The sequence below is a fragment of the Tursiops truncatus genome, chromosome 11, assembly GCF_011762595.2.
Source record: "Tursiops truncatus isolate mTurTru1 chromosome 11, mTurTru1.mat.Y, whole genome shotgun sequence".
NCBI lineage: Eukaryota > Metazoa > Chordata > Mammalia > Artiodactyla > Delphinidae > Tursiops > Tursiops truncatus.
Window position 1 is genome coordinate 25,061,023 of NC_047044.1, and position 17,320 is coordinate 25,078,342.

Sequence of the window (17,320 nt, forward strand, 5' to 3'; positions counted from 1 at the left end):
TACACATTTGTCTTCTTTCTCCCAGCCCTGATATAGGTACAGCCGTGAGGGACCATGAGCCAGTTAGCCAGCAGGACAGTCTGTGTTAGCTGGGCTGAGTTGCTGGGGTGCAGAATAGCATTGGGGTAACTGAAATGACTAGGACAGTAGCCAGGAAGTTACAAAAATAGAAACAATGCTGTTACTTCTAGAAGTGAAGCTGGGGCTTCCAAGTTGAAGGGAGTGCCATACTCATTCAACAAACATCTACTAGTTTCTACTCATTAATGGACTTTTGAACCAATATTGTTTCAAATAAAGGATGGAATAATTTGTTATACCTAAGTTAATTGGGTTCAGGTATTATTCAAATAGAAAATAACCTAGATATTCTAGATACATGCCAACCAACTAGACTGAAACAGGAAAATTTGCATGAGGTAAGATGCTAATAAATTTCTGCCATTATATTTAAGTGCATTAGTGAAGGAGAGCCGGCTGGCTGCAATGTTCTGAATGTTTTTGTCCCCACCCCCAAATTTGTATGTTGAGACCCTAATCCCAATGCGATGGTATATGGAGGTGGAGCCTTTGGGAAGTAATTAGGTCATGAGAGGGGAGCCCTCATGAATGGGATCAGTGCTCTTAAAAGAAGAGGCCAGACAGCTAACTCTGTTTCTGCCATGTGAGGACACAGTGAGAAGTCTGCAGTCTACAACCTGGAAGAATGCTTTTACCAGTACCTGACCATGCTGACACTCTGATCTCAGACTTCTAGCCTCCAAAACTGTGAGAAATACATTTCTGTTATTTATCATCCGCCCAGTCTATGGAACTTTGTTCTAGCAGCCCAAACGGACCATGACACTGGCCTTTTGTTTCCTCAACTATCTTTGTAATCCAAGCCTTATAGGATTATTTCAGGGTAGAGTCCTGAGCAAAAGGACAGATACAAGCTTAGAGGCCCCCAAAACATGGCCCAGAATAGGCCATATCTGATTTGTCTCATGACCTATGAGACAACCTGAATGGCTCTGGTCAACCGAACTAAATTACCAGAGTTCTCAAGAGCCTTATAAAGCATTCATGAGTATGCGTTTAAAAGCAATAGTTCTGAGACTTCCCTGGTAGTCCAGTGGTTAAGACTCCATGCGTCCACTGCAGGGGGCATGGTTTCGATCCCTGGTTGGGGAAATAAGATCCTGCATGCCACATGGCCAAAAAAAAAAAAAAAGCAGTGGTTTCTTTTTTTTTTTAAAGTAAATCCTCTGAATGTAAACTTTCAAAGAGTTAGCAACACTTTCTTAGGCTGAAGAGAAAATTCTGGAAGGTTTTTTTATATACTCTGGGTATATGCAAATAGACTGTCCAGGGTGAGAGCCACTGGGGGTGGGTATCTTGCATTTGCTTCTCACCCGATAGCAGCAATCCCATCATCATCTCCTGTGCCCGGGACAAGCTGGTCAACATATGGAACCTGGAATACTGCAAACTGAAATCCAACCATATCAGCCCCCCGGGCCACCTGAACACTGTGACTGCTCTCCAGATGGATCCCTCTGTGCTTCTGAAGGCAAGGGTGGCCAGGTCATGCTGTGGCACCTCAATAAAAGCAAGCACCTTTATATGCCAGATGGTGGGGACATCATCAATTCCCTGTGCTTCAGCCTCAACCACTGCTGGCTCTGTGCCACCATGGGCCCCAACACCCAGCTCTGGGACTTGGAGGGCAAGGTCACTGTAAATGAACTGAAGCAAGAAGTTATCAGTACCAGCAGCAAAGCAGAGCCACCCAGTACACCTCTCTGACCTGGTCTGCTGATGGCAAAAGTCTTAAAATACAACTGTTCTCTATAATCATCTGCCAGCCTACCAAGGCTTGGACAGTGGTGATGGTAACATGGATGTCTGGGCTGTGCACCACTTCATTCAAGAGGGCATTAGTGTTTGTCTCTGACGATCCTATGCCAAGAACACGGGCTTACATGGTGAGCATGTGGGAGCCTTCACTGTGGTCCTACAAAGATGCTGATGAAGCCAAAAGGGTGGAGTCACATTTGAAGATCTCGATCCATCCCATGTATTCTCAATGGAGCCCTGACTGCCTTAACCACTGTGACCAGCCTGGATTTGCAAAAACAATGGTTGCAAGAAGTGAAAGGCATGGCCAACTGTGTCATTAGATTCGGATTCAGCTTGTCTCCAGCCTCAAGAAAGAGGGCTTCTCCCACAATGGGCAGCAACATCGCTAACCAAAGTGGCATGTTTTATTTCACAGGGCTAATGCCTGAACAGGTGGAGTGGCTGACCAAGGAATTCTCCATCTACGTGACAAAGGTCAGCCACATCTCTGTGGCAGGGGACACAGACAACTGGGCTACCTTGCTCATGACATCCACCAGGTCACCAAGTGAGTCCCCTGATGAGAGGGAACAGAGACAACCTTCCTGTCTTCAGCCTCTGCAGTTGTGAGATTCACACGGAGGATGAGGGAGGGTGAATCATTTTTTTCAGCCACAGTGCTTAACACTCAGCAATGTGTTTCTCAGAAAAGAACATGTAGTGAAATGGGGCAGAAACATCCGTGGCTGGTGTCTGGAACTTTGTGGCTCTAAACAAAATTTTCCCCATACTTATATTTCCAGCTTTTCTGTAAGAATTTACATGTGTAAGGAAGTAAGAGCCCCCCCAAACCTGCCAATCACTCCATTGTAATATTTCAGAAGCTTGAACTGAAGCGCCCTGCAGTGTCGGGGGTTCCTCTGTGGATCCAGCATGTGAAATAGCCCCTGTCCAAGGCTTCGTGAGAAGACCTAGCTCTGACATTAACGGTCAGCCTGTTTGTTCTCCAGTGGTTGAGGAGCCTTGTCAACAGACCATATTACAGAAATCGTGTTCTGTGAAAACCAGCAAGTCTGCTGCCACTGCCACAAGAAAAAGAAAAGATGCCGTCTCCTGTCTTACATAAGTGAAAAGAAAGAAGGCTCTCCTTTTTAATACTTGCAGGCATTTTTAATGTTCCTCTCTTTTCCCTTATCACTGCTGTTCTTTTCCTTAGAAAGATCTAGAACTAGCCTAGATTTTCATCCTGTTCTACTACTTGATTGACCATCAACCCCATCCTATCAGGATTTACTTACTTGAAGAATGAAGAACATCATTTACTGCTCATCCCATACCCTCACCTCTCTCAGCAAGGAGTAGTGGAGAGTAGGTAACTGCACTTTATTTCAGCAACCTCTTCAGTGATTATCTCCTGTCGGGATGTTGCCTCTGGCCAGTCGGACCTCATACTTTCATTCAACGTGGTTGTGCAGTCACTCATTTCATATCATGAATAGGCCAATGCAGTGTTGTACCAGACAAGAGAATTCCCTGGGCTTTGGTGTTAATCTTTGTGTGCTGCCAGCCAGGCTTAGGCTTTACCCTTTGGAAAGGTAACCTTCATCTGCTCTAATCATGTAGACTTATTGCAGCTTGGTTTCTCTGCCACACTAAAGTTACTGTAGACCCTGCCCCCCGCCACCCAAATAGATAATTATCAACCTAAAAAGAGGATCTGGATAACCACGAAAAGGGGATTGTATAGTAAGTGGTTTTTTCCATTTCAAAAGGATATTAGAATGAGAAGTCTCCATCCTAGAAGACCCTATGGGATGGAAACCTCATTTCCTTACTCATCTCAGGCTCCTTTGAAATTGGAAGCCATATCTTCTTAAAATAATACTCATCTTGTGACATCCTACTCCCCAGCTTATGTACTGATTTCAACTTCTGCAACAATGCTGGTAGCCCCCCGTGCTGTAACTATAGCATGTACCAAAACCAGGCAAGACCAAGTCACACGTGGAGCTAGGGCCAGGTAAGGGGTTAGAAACAGGTAAGTGGCCAAGGCCATGATGGCTTGCAGGGATCTGGTTCCAGAAGAACTCTCTTTAAAAAAAAAAAAAAAAAGCCATAAGCAATTGGACCAGCAGAGGGTTATGACTGGAAATGTGAATGGTTCTGGTTTCAGATTTTTCCCATCCCTAAGCTTAGGTGCATTTTATTTTCATGTATATATTTCTTCTCGATTATAAAGAGCTGGTCTTAAATTTGGACATAGTTGCCTGGTTTGAATGTGATATTCTTATCCCTATGATTGCTTAGCTGAGCAAATTGCACATTAAAAGCATAGTCTTTTGCTTTATTAAGAGCATGGTCATAAGGTCAATTGTCCTCCCATATTTGTGTATCTGTGAACACCATTCATTACACATATGCAGCTGTAAATAACCAGATTCATAAATTGTGCCTGCAGAACAGAAGGCAGCCTCTTAAGAGAGCATTCTTTTACTAGTCAGCTTGTCATAGGTATGTGTGTATAAATCTGACTTTCTTTAGCACAGTTTTTCTTTATATCAGTCATTCTCAACGTGTGGTCTCTGCACCAGCAGCATCAGGATTACCTCAGAACTTGTTATAATTGCAAATATATATCCAGTCCTACTGAATCAGAAATTCTAAAAATGGGGCTCAGGATCTGTGTTTAACAAGCCCTCAGGTGATTCCAGTGCTTGCTAAAGTTTGAGAGCTGCTGCTTTATAGACTATGCCAAATCCCCTGCAGCCAATGTTGTGAGGATGAGCAATTAGTTAATGAAATCTGGTTTTACGGGCTAGAATTTTTGATGGCTAATGACAGAGAACTAGGGAAGTTAATGGAAATGATACTTAGTCTGTTTCTTAAGCTACATAAGATTTTAGGGCCATTTTCCTTCTTTGGAAGAGGGGGGTAGGAAAAGGCATGAAGTGGGGTACCAGTTCACAACCTCATTTACCTTTAAACACTCCTCCTGTGTCTTTTAAAGTAGTACCACCTTTTCCATGTTTCCCCTTCTTCCCAATCCATTCCATTTAGCCTTCACCAGTTCAGTTTTTCCTTATCTGTTCATGTCACTGGAAGGCAGAACAGCACAGTGTTTAAGACCCTAGCATTGGAGTCAAATAGATCTGGATTTGACTCCCCACAGCATTTACTAAATTAATGTCTCACTGAACCTCAGTTCCCCTAAGAAAATGAGAACAATGTCTACCTTATATAGTTATTGTGAGGCTTAAAAATATGATAGCCAGTGCCTGGCGTATGGTAGCCTCTATCTACATTGCTGCTGTTATCTTATATTATCTCAGCCTTTTCTACCACATTTCTCACAGACACTTTCTCCCCAGTAGCGACAGGAATAAATCATAGTGTATGTGCTTTTTGACATGTTTACAAGGCTAGAGTTTTTGTGTCAAGGAAAACTGTATTTTGATTCCAGCCTGCTGGGATCCCAGAAACTATGTGAAGAGGAGATCTCAAGCTTTTTCTCCTTGCAGCTGGGGAGAACTGATGTAGTTCTCTTTTTCCCAGCAGCTGGTGATTTTACAGCTGTTGGATGATGGATGGTAATAAGAAGGAACATGGAACGTTTCATTGTTTTACTAAAATATCATTCATTGGATAACAAGAGGCCATAGAATGCCGTGGAGAATTGTTTAAATGCCTTGAGTTACACTAAGGTTAAAGTGGATTTTTCTTTTGTAACCAGAAACTCATTATAAAAGAGTGTCAACATTTTGACTAATGTGTTCTAAATCTAAAAGAGAACATTAAAACCTATGGAACCATAATGTGGGTTTTGAGGAAAATATTACTTAGCCTACCTAGCTGTGTAAGGCAAGTTTCAGAATCATTCATAAAGTTTCATTACAAAAATTCTTCTCATCTGAATCTGAATACATTTATTCATGTATTATATTTGCACATCTTATATGTCATGTTTTATAAATTCAGGACAGATTTAAGACCATAGTTTTCTTTTTAAAAATTCTTTATTGTACTGTGAATAAGCCAAATGGACAATAATAATTAGAAAGCTCTTGGCTCTTCAAGGTATTAAGGAAAAGAGCAGAGGGTTTAAAAACAATCAGTAAAGTTATTAAATGAGAATATTAAATCAGAATTTTAAAATATTTTCATAGAGCAAACATGCATGTATATTTGGAAATGAACATCTATAAATTAGTGTCAGGTCTTCTCAGCAGAGAAAAAAATAATTATCATGGATTATAAATACTGCTGATAATAGTTACAACTTTTTAAATGCTTATAGTGTGCCAGGTCTTGTGCTGTCATGTTACAAATGTTATTGAATTTAATCTTCACAACAACTGCATGAAGTGTCATCATCACTTTCTTTCATAGATGAGGAACTGAGACCTGAGGCTTGGGAATGCTAACTGATTTCCCAAAAGTTAATAAAAAGTAGAGCTCAGGTTAAATTCACCACCCATTCTCTTTTTGTTGTTGTGTTGTTAAAAACTTAATCTGTACTTAATCTATACTTGATATTATGCCAAGAACAGAGTAAAAAAGAGGGGAGAAAGCACAGGAGGGCAAGTGTGGTAGGGGTGGGCTCAAGCGATTGATTATCATCATGGATCATGGAATCTAAACTGAGCAAAGGGAATTCCCTGGTGGTCCAGTGGTTAGCTTTCACTGCCGAGGGCATGGGTCTGTGTGGCCCAGCCAAAAAATAAATAAAAAATAAACTGAGCAAAGAGGGAAGTGAGGACACAAGAGAGCAAACACTAGTCCCACAACCAAAGTTTCCTTGTTTTATATTTTATAAAGCCCTTTCCCATGCGTTATTTCACTTGATCCTTAATACAGTCCTAGAAGATAAGCATTTTTGTTTCTGTTCTGCAGATAAGGGGAACTGAGGTACAGAGAGATTAATTTACCTGCTTGTAGTCACAGTGATAGAGAGCAATTTCTCACATTCAGAGTTCTTGCTACCATACCCTACCTCCACCACCAATATGGTACCAAGAAAAAAGCTCTCATTAAAAAGACTATTTCTATAGGAATCGGTAATTTATCCAAGTCATCTAATTTCTGTTGAACCAGAAATTATCATTGATTCTCTCTTCTCTTCTATTCATTACTGAAATGGCCCAAAGGGAAAAAAGAAAGAGTAAAAGCAGTAAGTTTGGAAAATCTACAAAGAAAATAATTCAGAAGTGACTATCTTTTGGGGGGTATGAATCATCTTTGATCAGTATCTTTGGTTTTATTAGGAAGAGGGATTTCTGGATCTACCATTCTTTACTTCCATCTTTAGCCATAAATCATTTTCACTGCTAATGAAAGGCAGCAGCAATCCCAAGCAGTTCACTTGTCACATTAGACCAGGAGGAATGGGTAATCCTATCACCAAGGGGCGTGCAATGTTGTATTCCTAATATTAACAAAAGAGAAACTGTCAGCCTGATGCAGTTAGTGTGAGACTATTCTCAATTCATTTCAAGGTCTCAGAGTTCTTCTTTCAATATTCCTACGTTAGTATAGTATAACTTTGCCAGTCGTCCCTTGGCAGTGAATAACTACATAGAAGGCGTACAGAGTGTTCTTTATACTTCATTTACTACCTTGTGTTTCCTAGTAGCAGGGCAAGTCAGTAAAACATGTTCATGGCTGCAAATTGTTAGTGTTTTGACTATAAGATTGCAAATGAATCTAGCCTTATTTTCCCTCTAAACAGTAAGACACACTCTCTTCTAATGGCAAAAGTTGCCTGAGATTACTCTTTTTATTTGATGATTAGGAAACCAAAAGACTTTAAACCTAGAGGCGTTACAAAATAATTTTTGCACTCAGGAAAGGAATTCCCTGTGGGGTTCCTTTCAAGGGTTCCCCCAGAACATTTAAGTATTTGTTTATAGGCTTTTGACTACTTCACAGAGAGGTTGAAGGATAAAAATACCAGAAAGCTAAAATGTTAGTGTGAGAGCTGGCATCTCTGAAAGTAAAATATAAGCCAATAGGAAAGTAGGTTGATTCTCCAAATAGTATAATATTTGTACATTCAACTTTTCATGAACATGCTTTACAGAAAGTGAATCACATGTATTTTTAGGTCAAAATTTGGGCACTGTAAGGATACAAAAATGAGTTTCTTTAACAGGTTTAAGCTGCTAGTTCTATAGATTGGGAAACAACAACTTAAATTTGACATTTTTCCTACTGTAAAATACTCCTCAGATATTCAAGGCATATCTCACTTTGCCGATTTTCTTATGAATATTTCCTTTTCAGTCCAGTAGCATTTGGGGGTCCATCCTGTGGATAGCTGGGAGCCTAGAGTCAGATCTCTGGATCTGGAAAGCCTAGTCTCCCTGTTTAATTGCTAAGATAATGGAGTGAGTGGAGGGTGAAGCTACATGGAAAGAGAAAAGCTGAGGTTACAGATATCTGACTTCTGGTTCACAACCCCAGGTCTCATATCTCTGTGGTATTTCATTTGTGTCTTGCCAATTTTGTAAGAGCTGGAAATGTACTTCAATTTGTCTTAAAACAATTACATTCAGTAGAAGATAAGTTGTAATTTAAGTCCTGTTCCCTCTTATGAGGCGAATTTTAGTTAAAGGTTAAAATACACACGCACACACATACAGACAAGTATATAGATATATATAATAATTACTCCACAAGATGGAGGAACCTCACAGCCATTTCAAATAGTGAGGAAGACAAGGTCTCTTAATCTTGGCATTCAAAACCTTAATGCTATAATTGGAGTTAGAGTCATCTTAGCAATGTAAATATTTAATGGAATAAAATAGTACATGTGTGGGGATACAGAAGTAGTATGGTATTTGTTAATTTTTAATAAGATTTTTTTAATCATATGGAATTCTGATACTTTTTTAACTCTCGAGCTTTTTAGATAGAAAAAGCAGAGAAAATTATGGTTTCAAAAACTACAGTATATTGTATATGGAAATGGAAAAATGATTACTTTTTCCTACTATTAAATATGTTATATATACAAACAATTATGAAATTTGTAAAAGTAAACACTGATCAAGTGTCTTTGTCCTTCAATTTTTGCATCTCTAAGGGCACCAGTACCAGGCATGTAACTTAGCTGGCTCAGTCAGCTCTCAGAATTCCTGAAGGGCAATGGTTTCATTGTTTCCCAGATAAGCCCCTAGTAGGCATTAAAATGAAAGGAAACATGGAATTGTAGTATTTCCATATGCTGAATAGAGGCTAAAGATCATAATTGTAGTATATTTATCTTCTAATTCTCATTTGTAATTTAATTCAATTCTCATATGTAATAAAAAGAGAATTACACTTAGGCACCTAACTTCACTAACATGCAAAGCAAAGAATGACAGTCTATTTTATCAAGCAAGTAGGTTATTAGTGGCCTTGACACAAAGCCTCAATCATTCCTCAGACCTCCAAGAGTCCGCTGTACTTATCACGATTAAAATATTTACTTCACTCTGTTATTTGCTTACATATCCAGCTTTCCCTATCTGCTAAACTATCTGATTTTTTAATGGCAGATACTGGGATAGTCACCATGTCTAGCATATAGTGGGTTCAAAAAATCCCCAGTCAATATATGAATGAATTAATCAATGGCATTGAAAAAATAAGAGATTCATTTCAGATAATAATGTTAAAAATATCAATAATAATGACTGTTCTTGATTGTGTCACACATCTACATATATTTTCTCTTTTAATTCTCAAATACATGGAGCCAGTACTATTATCCTTATTTTATAGGTAGGAAACTATGTCTTGTTATTAAGGAATTTACCCAAGATTATTGAGAGCAGGGATTGGAAACCCCATGTATCTAATTCCAAAATTTATTCTCTTTATGTCACATTTATCCACATAATGCTAAGAAAAGAACCCAATTTAAAAATGGGCAAAGGAAAAAAAAAAAATGGGCAAAGGTTTAAATAGGTATTTTTCCAAAGAAGACATGCAAATGTCCAATAAGCCCATGAAAAGATGCTTGACATTCGTAGGCATTAGGGAAATGCAAATCAAAACCACAATGAGATACTGCTTCACATCCACTAGAACGACTATAACAAAAAAGACAGATAATAACAAGTGTTAATGAGGATGTAGAGAAATTGGAACCCTCATACATTGCTGGCAGGAATGTAAAATGGTGCTGCTGCTGTATGGCAGGTCCTCAAAAAGTTTAACATAGAGTTATTATATGATCCAGCGATTCTACTCCTCAGTATCTGCCCAAGTGAATTGAAAACATATGTCTACACAAAACCTTTTACATGAATGTTCATAGCAGCATTATTCATAGGAGCCAAAAAGTGGAAACAACCCAGTGTCCATCAACTGATGAATGAATAAACAAACTGTGGTATATCCATACAATGGAGTATTATTCAACCATAAAAAGGAATGCAGTACTGATACATGCTACAACGTAAATGAACCTTGAAAACAGTATGCTAAGTGAGAGAAGCCAGACACAAAAGGCCACATATTGTATTATTCCTTTTCTATGAAATGTCCAGAAAAAGCAAATCCATAAAGACAAAGTAGGTTAGTGGTTGCCAGGAGTTGGAGCTCAGGGAGGAATGGGGAGTGACTGCTTAATGGGCACAAGTTTTCTTTTTGGGGTGACGGAAATTCTCTGGAATTAGGTGATGGCAATGATTGCACAATTTTTTGGATATTCTAAAGACCACTGAATTGCATGCTTTACAATTGTTAAAATGATGAATTTTATGCTATGTGAATATAATCTCAATAAGAAAAAAATCAAAAGCTAAAAAACAAACCAACCAACGCATGGCTGGTTATAAGGGAACTTTACAAAATGAATATATTTCTTTTCAAGTCCCAGTCATTAAGCCGACTGTTTTAAAAAGCAGTACCTTTGGATGGATGGGTATTGAAGAAAACCAATTCTTTCAGTATCTGTGGTTGTTGTTTCTGGACATATTCAAATGATCACAGATGTGGTAATGACTGCTTTCTGATAGAGTTACCTAACAAGCATAAGTTTTTAATATCAGTACTTCCACCTTAATCTTTCATATGAGCATACTCAATAATGAAGACAATATTTTACAAGATTCACCTGGAAACAAGCAATTTTCCAATATGAAAAGAAGCACCTGAATGAATTAATTCAATAACAAAAGACTATGGAAGAAAACATGCCCTAGCTCAACTGGCTTCTTGTACTATAATCAGGGGCTCATTTATCTTAAGTCAACTTTTGTAATACCCTCTGCACTGTATAGAATACTGAGTGACAGTTAAACAGAACTGTCAAGAAAAAAGGAAAACAGTGGGAAATGTGAACTAGAATGAATTTACAAAAAAAGAAAGAAAAACCTTTGTATAAGAATGCAAAATAGTGGGTGACAAGGAATTTTCCTTTAAAATAACCAAAAGCTATGTGAATACATTGAGCAAGCGAATGCCAATGTGGTGAAAAGTACTTAATAATCCCCCACAGCATTTCTAATAGAATTTACCTGGTCCCCAACTAATTATAAAAACCCATCTAAATCCTCAAAAACACTGAACAAAACCCCACAAGACCTTCCTTCTTTCTTGCATCAAATGCTGCTTGACAGATAAGTTGCTTACAAAATGAGTTCTAGTTTTTCCCTTCACTTAGTTTCTTAGGTTCTTGTCTGATAGTTTTAACAGCATAGGAGAAGTTATATATTGTTAATTCTACTTTTGCTATTTCTTTCTAAGATTATTCAAATTAAATAGATACTAAAAAATTGAAATTGATATGATCCCTTTTTCCCTCCAGAGATTTTATCATAAGAAGTTATTTTAGGTGTTTGTGGGAAGGAAAAAAAAAGAATCTTCCTGATGACATCACTGTTCTAAGATGGAAGCCTCTAATATTTTAGAACTCTCTTGGGAGTTCTGTTCCCTGTTTTGCCACTGATTTGTGTTGTGACCTTCGAAAAGTTTAAATATAAAAAGACAAGTGCAAAGTGAACTTATGAAACCAAGACTTAACTGAGATCAAACGAAGAGCAGAGATGGATTGGTCACACGGCTATGTATGATAGCAACTGTCCCAGTGACTCAACACAGTAACGCAGGCAGTAATCGGGCTTGAAAGAAATTTCAGATGCCTTAGCTGTATACTAAGATAGTTTCTTTTTTTTTTTTTTTTTTTGCGGTACACGGGCCTCTCACTGTCGTGGCCTCTCCCGTTGCGGAGCACAGGCTCCGGACACGCAGGCTCAGCGGCCTTGGCTCACGGGCCCAGCCACTCCGTGGCATGTGGGATCCTCCCGGACCAGGGAATAAACCCGTGTCCCCTGCCTCGGCAGGCGGACTCTCAACCACTGCGCCACCAGGGAAGCCCGCTAGTTTCTTATATAGTACTTTAGGAAAGTCAAAGTCTGCCTATAAAAAAGAACTGCAGCAAGACTCTAATGATATTTGTCAATCTTATCTTGAAGAAATTGTAGCTGTTATAGAGGAGAAACGGAGCTAATCTGATATTATGAGGCAATTCCTTAGATACACTGAAATAAATGTCTTAAAATCAGAGTACCTTACTTTATTGCATTGTACACATGCAAATCTGAAACCAAATTATGCATGTAACCTAACTATTCATTTGTAGGATTTATCCAAATAAATATACCTGTTGGACAGACATCATTTTTAAAAGCCCAGTAGTCAGAAATAATTTTTAAAAACCATTGGAAACAAAAAGCAAATAAGAAATAGTTTTATGTAAGGAAGTAATGATAGAAAAAACATCACATAAATTGGTAATAGTATGATCTTATCTAAATATAATCTTCATAAGCTTCCTGAGCATCACAATTTTTAGTTTAATGCTATTTTCACTTTTTTTTTTTTTTTGGCGGTACACGGGCCTCTCATTGCTGTGGCCTCTCCCGTTGCGGAGCACAGGCTCCGGACGCGCAGTCTCAGCGGCCATGGTTCACGGGCCCAGCCGCTCCGCGGCATGTGGGATCTTCCCAGACCAGGACTTGAATCCATGTCCCCTGCATTGGCAGGCAGATTCTTAACCACTGCACCACCAGGGAAGTCCCAAGGATACATTTTTAAAGAGTAAAGCCATGACTGTCACACAGATATAAAATAAACATGTGTCAACCATTTTACTTAAATCAGTAATCAATGAGGTACCAGTAAGACCTTATAACTGCTTCAAAGGAAAATTCGAAGAACCACACATACACTGGTAAATGAAGAAATATACAAAGAGGTGCAAAATAGGTCAATATGAAGGGCAATGATCAATTGCATTGTCAGACACAACTGATTTGCATTTCTATGGACAAGAGTTATTTGAATTATTATTCATTTTCTACAACTTACAGAGTTGTAAAATGGTTCAGTGATATGATAATAAAATGCAAAGATGGGCAGAAGACCTAAGTAGACATTCTCCAAGAAGACATACAGGTGGCCAACAGGCATGTAAAAAGATGCTCAGCATCACTAATCATTAGAGAAATGCAAATCAAAACTACAATGAGGTATCACCTCACACCAGTCAGAATGGCCATCATTAAAAATTCTTCAAATAATAAATGCTGGAGAGGGTGTGGAGAAAAGGGAACCCTCTTGCACTGTTGGTGGGAATGTAAATTGATACAGCCACTATGGAGAACAGTATGACGGCTCCTTAAAAAACTAAAAACAGAACTACCATACGACCCAGCAATCCCACTACTGAGCATATACCCTGAGAAAACCATAATTCAAAAAGAGTCATGTACCACAATGTTCATTGCAGCTCTATTTACAATAGCCAAGACATGGAAGCAACCTAAATGCCCATCAACAGATGAATGGATAAAGAAGATGTGGCACATATACACAATGGAATATTACTCAGCCATAAAAAGAAAAGAAATTGAGTTATTTGTGGTGAGGTGGATGGACCTAGAGTCTGTCATACAGAGTGAAGTAAGTCAGAAAGAGAAAAACAAATACCGTATGCTAACACATATATATGAAATCTAAGAAAAAAAAAAAAGATCATGAAGAACCTAGGGGTAAGACAGGAATAAAGACACAGACCTACTAGAGCATGGACTTGAGGATATGGGGAGGGGTAGGGGTAGGCTGTGACGAGGTGAGAGAGTGGCATGGACATATATACACTACCAAATGTAAAATAGATAGCTAGTGGGAAGCAGCCGCATAGCACAGGGAGATCAGCTCGGTGCTTTGTGACCGCCTAGAGGGGTGGGAGGAAGGGAGACACAGGAGGGAAGAGATATGGGAACATGTGTATATGTATAACTGATTCACTTTGGTATAAAGCAGAAACTAACACACCACTGTAAAGCAATTATACTCCAATAAAGATGTTAAAAAAAAAAAAAAGGCAGAGATAACCCACAAAAGTATGCTAGCCAGAACACTTAGTCTTTTTTTTTTGGCGTGGGGTTGGGGGCGGGGGGGGGGGGGGGGGGGGGGGGGGGGCAGCATTTCAAAGTTTATCTGAATTTTACCAAACAAAAAGAACATTATTTGTTAATTAGGGAAATATGCAAAGAAAATTATTCTGATAATGTTGTTTCCCAAAACTTGCTACATTTGAACCTTTTAAGCCCATTGTTATAAATAAAAGTAGTCCCTATACCTGGACTAACAAAGAGAGAGAGATTTTCTTTATTCTAGGAAATCATCACTGAAGGGTAAGAGAGAATCCTACCTAAAATTTACTGAAGAACCCAAAATTTAAACTAAAGTGCTCACTTTAAAACCATTGTTGAGCTAATAGTACATTTTAAAACAATGGGAATATTTTAAAACCTTCTTTCATGTGGCTTTTAAATAAGGTTACGTTATTAACCCTATTTTTTAACTCAAAAGTGTTTTGAAATTTATTTGGAAAGCCCAAAATGCTTCTTTCTGTCCTGGAGCAGTTTCTGCCTTCCTTTCTGCAGGGAAGTTGGTTTGGAAAGTTTGTTTGGGCTTTGTTTTGTTTTTGGTTTTGACCAATCATCTAATTTCACAGAAAGCGCCATGATGAATGTTGAAAGATAAACCACAAAATTTGATTTTAGTTCTTAGTTCTAGCTGTAATACTACAAAACAGAGGTCTGCTGAAACACATCTTTACGAAATCTTAAAATGAATGTCCACAATTTGGAGTACACAGATTTAGTAGCATTTGGAAATTGTGTGTGTGTGGATTCACACTTCTGAATACTACTTCAACTCCTGGTTTCATATGATAAATAGCATGCACAAGGGCACAGAAAAACTGCCATTTCGATATATAAATAAAAGCTTTGGGGCATACAAAGTTTTGTACATGAAAAAAGGGAAATAAGCCAGCAACCTGAATCTAAAAATTAACCTGAATCATTAGGCTATGCACAGTGTTCTCACTTACCATTCTTTATAAATTAAAACTAACTGTTTAAAAGCCATCACACTACATAATATTACTATCTATCCCTACCAAATCATATCTCATAGGGAGAGCACATAACAAAAGGGAGGCTATTCACAAAGAGCAAATCTTTAATTAGAATTCATTTACATTCCTATTATCTCCATTTGCAAATTTATTCAGGGGAGTTTCTGATAAGTTAAAGAGTTGTTAATACTTGCAGTGGCCCAGAAATGCCCCTAGGAGGCATCAGAATTTTCAGTGTACAGACAGATTTTACACTGAACCAATGAGAATCTAAAAGTATTCTCCACCAGTACATGCACTGAACTTATTCATGCCAGGTATGGGAAATGGGGGCCAATCTTCCTATATTCACCCATCTTGAAAACTGCTAGGTTTCTCCCAGAGGAATAGGACAAATAATCCATTCAAGAACTTAATACCCTTGAAATGGCTCACTTTGAGTCCAAACCAGCCTTTGTCCCTAGGAGCTCTTCAAGGACAAATTGGTTTGAAACATACCAATATTATTTAAGTAACACACTGAAGAGATCTGGCCAAAGTAGATCTCTCAAAAATCCTACTCCCCAGGGTCTTCAGAATAGTATAGTTTAAGGGTTAAGATGGTGGCTCTGGAGTCAGACGGCTAGAATTCAAATAGCTCCACCATTTACTGGCTTTGTGACCTTGGGCAAATTACTTAAACTCTTTGGGCTTCAGTTTCCTCATTTATGAAATGGAAGTAATATACCTACCTTATTCTTGTGTAAATCCAATGAATATTTATACAATGCCTAGAACAGTGCCTGGTACATAGTAAATGCTAATCAATATTAACTACTACTATTAATTGTTATTATTTATCATCATCATTATCATCATCTTCTTCTTCATCTTTATTGTTCCCATTTCCCTCCCTGACTAATCCATGTTCCTTGGGCCTACAGTAGTTCTCCCAGATCAACTATAGACGACCACTCTATGTAACATCATATTTACCAATATTCCTTGACCAGAAGCACTCTGGACAAAGCTGAATGTCTTTCAATCCTACTCTGCCTGAAATCCTGCTCTGTGACAAACAAAAGTATCCTATTCCCACTTCAAATGAATAATTAGCACCCTGCTTTCTTGGGAAGTTTTTAAAATGGAACTAAACTCAATAACTAAGGTTCTCAATGCTCATTTGAATATACATTGGCTGAATAAAATTAACACATATTGATTGAAAACCTATTATATGCCAGTTACTGGGGATTCAAAGAAATTTAAGCCACAGTTTCTTCCCTGCAAGAGTTTAGTGGAGAGAGGTATATAAACACGATTACCATACAGTGTACTTCCATGCAGTTTTCCTATGAAATTTGTATTGGCTCCATGCACGTTTTTTGTTTTTGTTTTTTTTCCAGGTTTGTCAGCCAGAGCAAGGTTCTTGGCAAAATAGTGAAGTAGGCACAGTTTGTCTTTGGCTCCTTCCCTCTCCCCTTTAGACATTCCCTTTCCTTCCACCAGGAAACTACTTCCTCCTTTAAGCAACTCTGAGTACAGTTTTAGGATTGAAAACAGATGGTTATAATCCCTGCTGATATGTTTGTTGCTAATAATTTAAGGATTTATGCCTTCTGAGCTTAAGTACATTTTTGTAGGGAGCTCTTGAACCTAAAGCACCATTCAGAAGCTAAAGGAATGAGTCCCAATAGGAAGAATTTCAGGCAACAGGCTGACAGGGAAGCCTCTCGTGGCTGATTTTCATTCTTTACTCATAATTGTTTCTGCTCTATACCTCTATTTTTTTGCCCATGCTTTCTTACAAGACCCGTTTTCTCTAGTGTTAAAGTATAGACCAAGGAATAGACTGTAGAGCTTTTCAACTTCTTACATTCTTGCTATATATATTACTGGGCAAGGGTTTGGAATACTCGGGCTTCAACCTATTTTATCTCATTCTGACAGTATGTTTCAAGCCCCCTTTTACCAAACTCAATTACTATGCTTTATATTCACCATAGAACTCCCGCTTCTTCTGTTAAATTAAAACATGCAAACCTTTAATAGGGGTAGAGGAATATTTTATTTGTTAATGAAAAGACGTGTTTTCCT

The 17,320-nt window shown here is 38.4% G+C and overlaps 1 protein-coding gene and 1 pseudogene across 2 annotated transcripts in view; both read left to right on the forward strand.

Annotated features, from left to right (window-relative positions):
• Positions 1-17,320, forward strand: part of NTN4 (netrin 4) — a 106,718-nt gene that overhangs the window by 40,019 nt on the left and 49,379 nt on the right. The window lies entirely within an intron of this gene.
• LOC109552891 (small ribosomal subunit protein RACK1-like) lies at positions 549-2,162 on the forward strand (annotated as a pseudogene).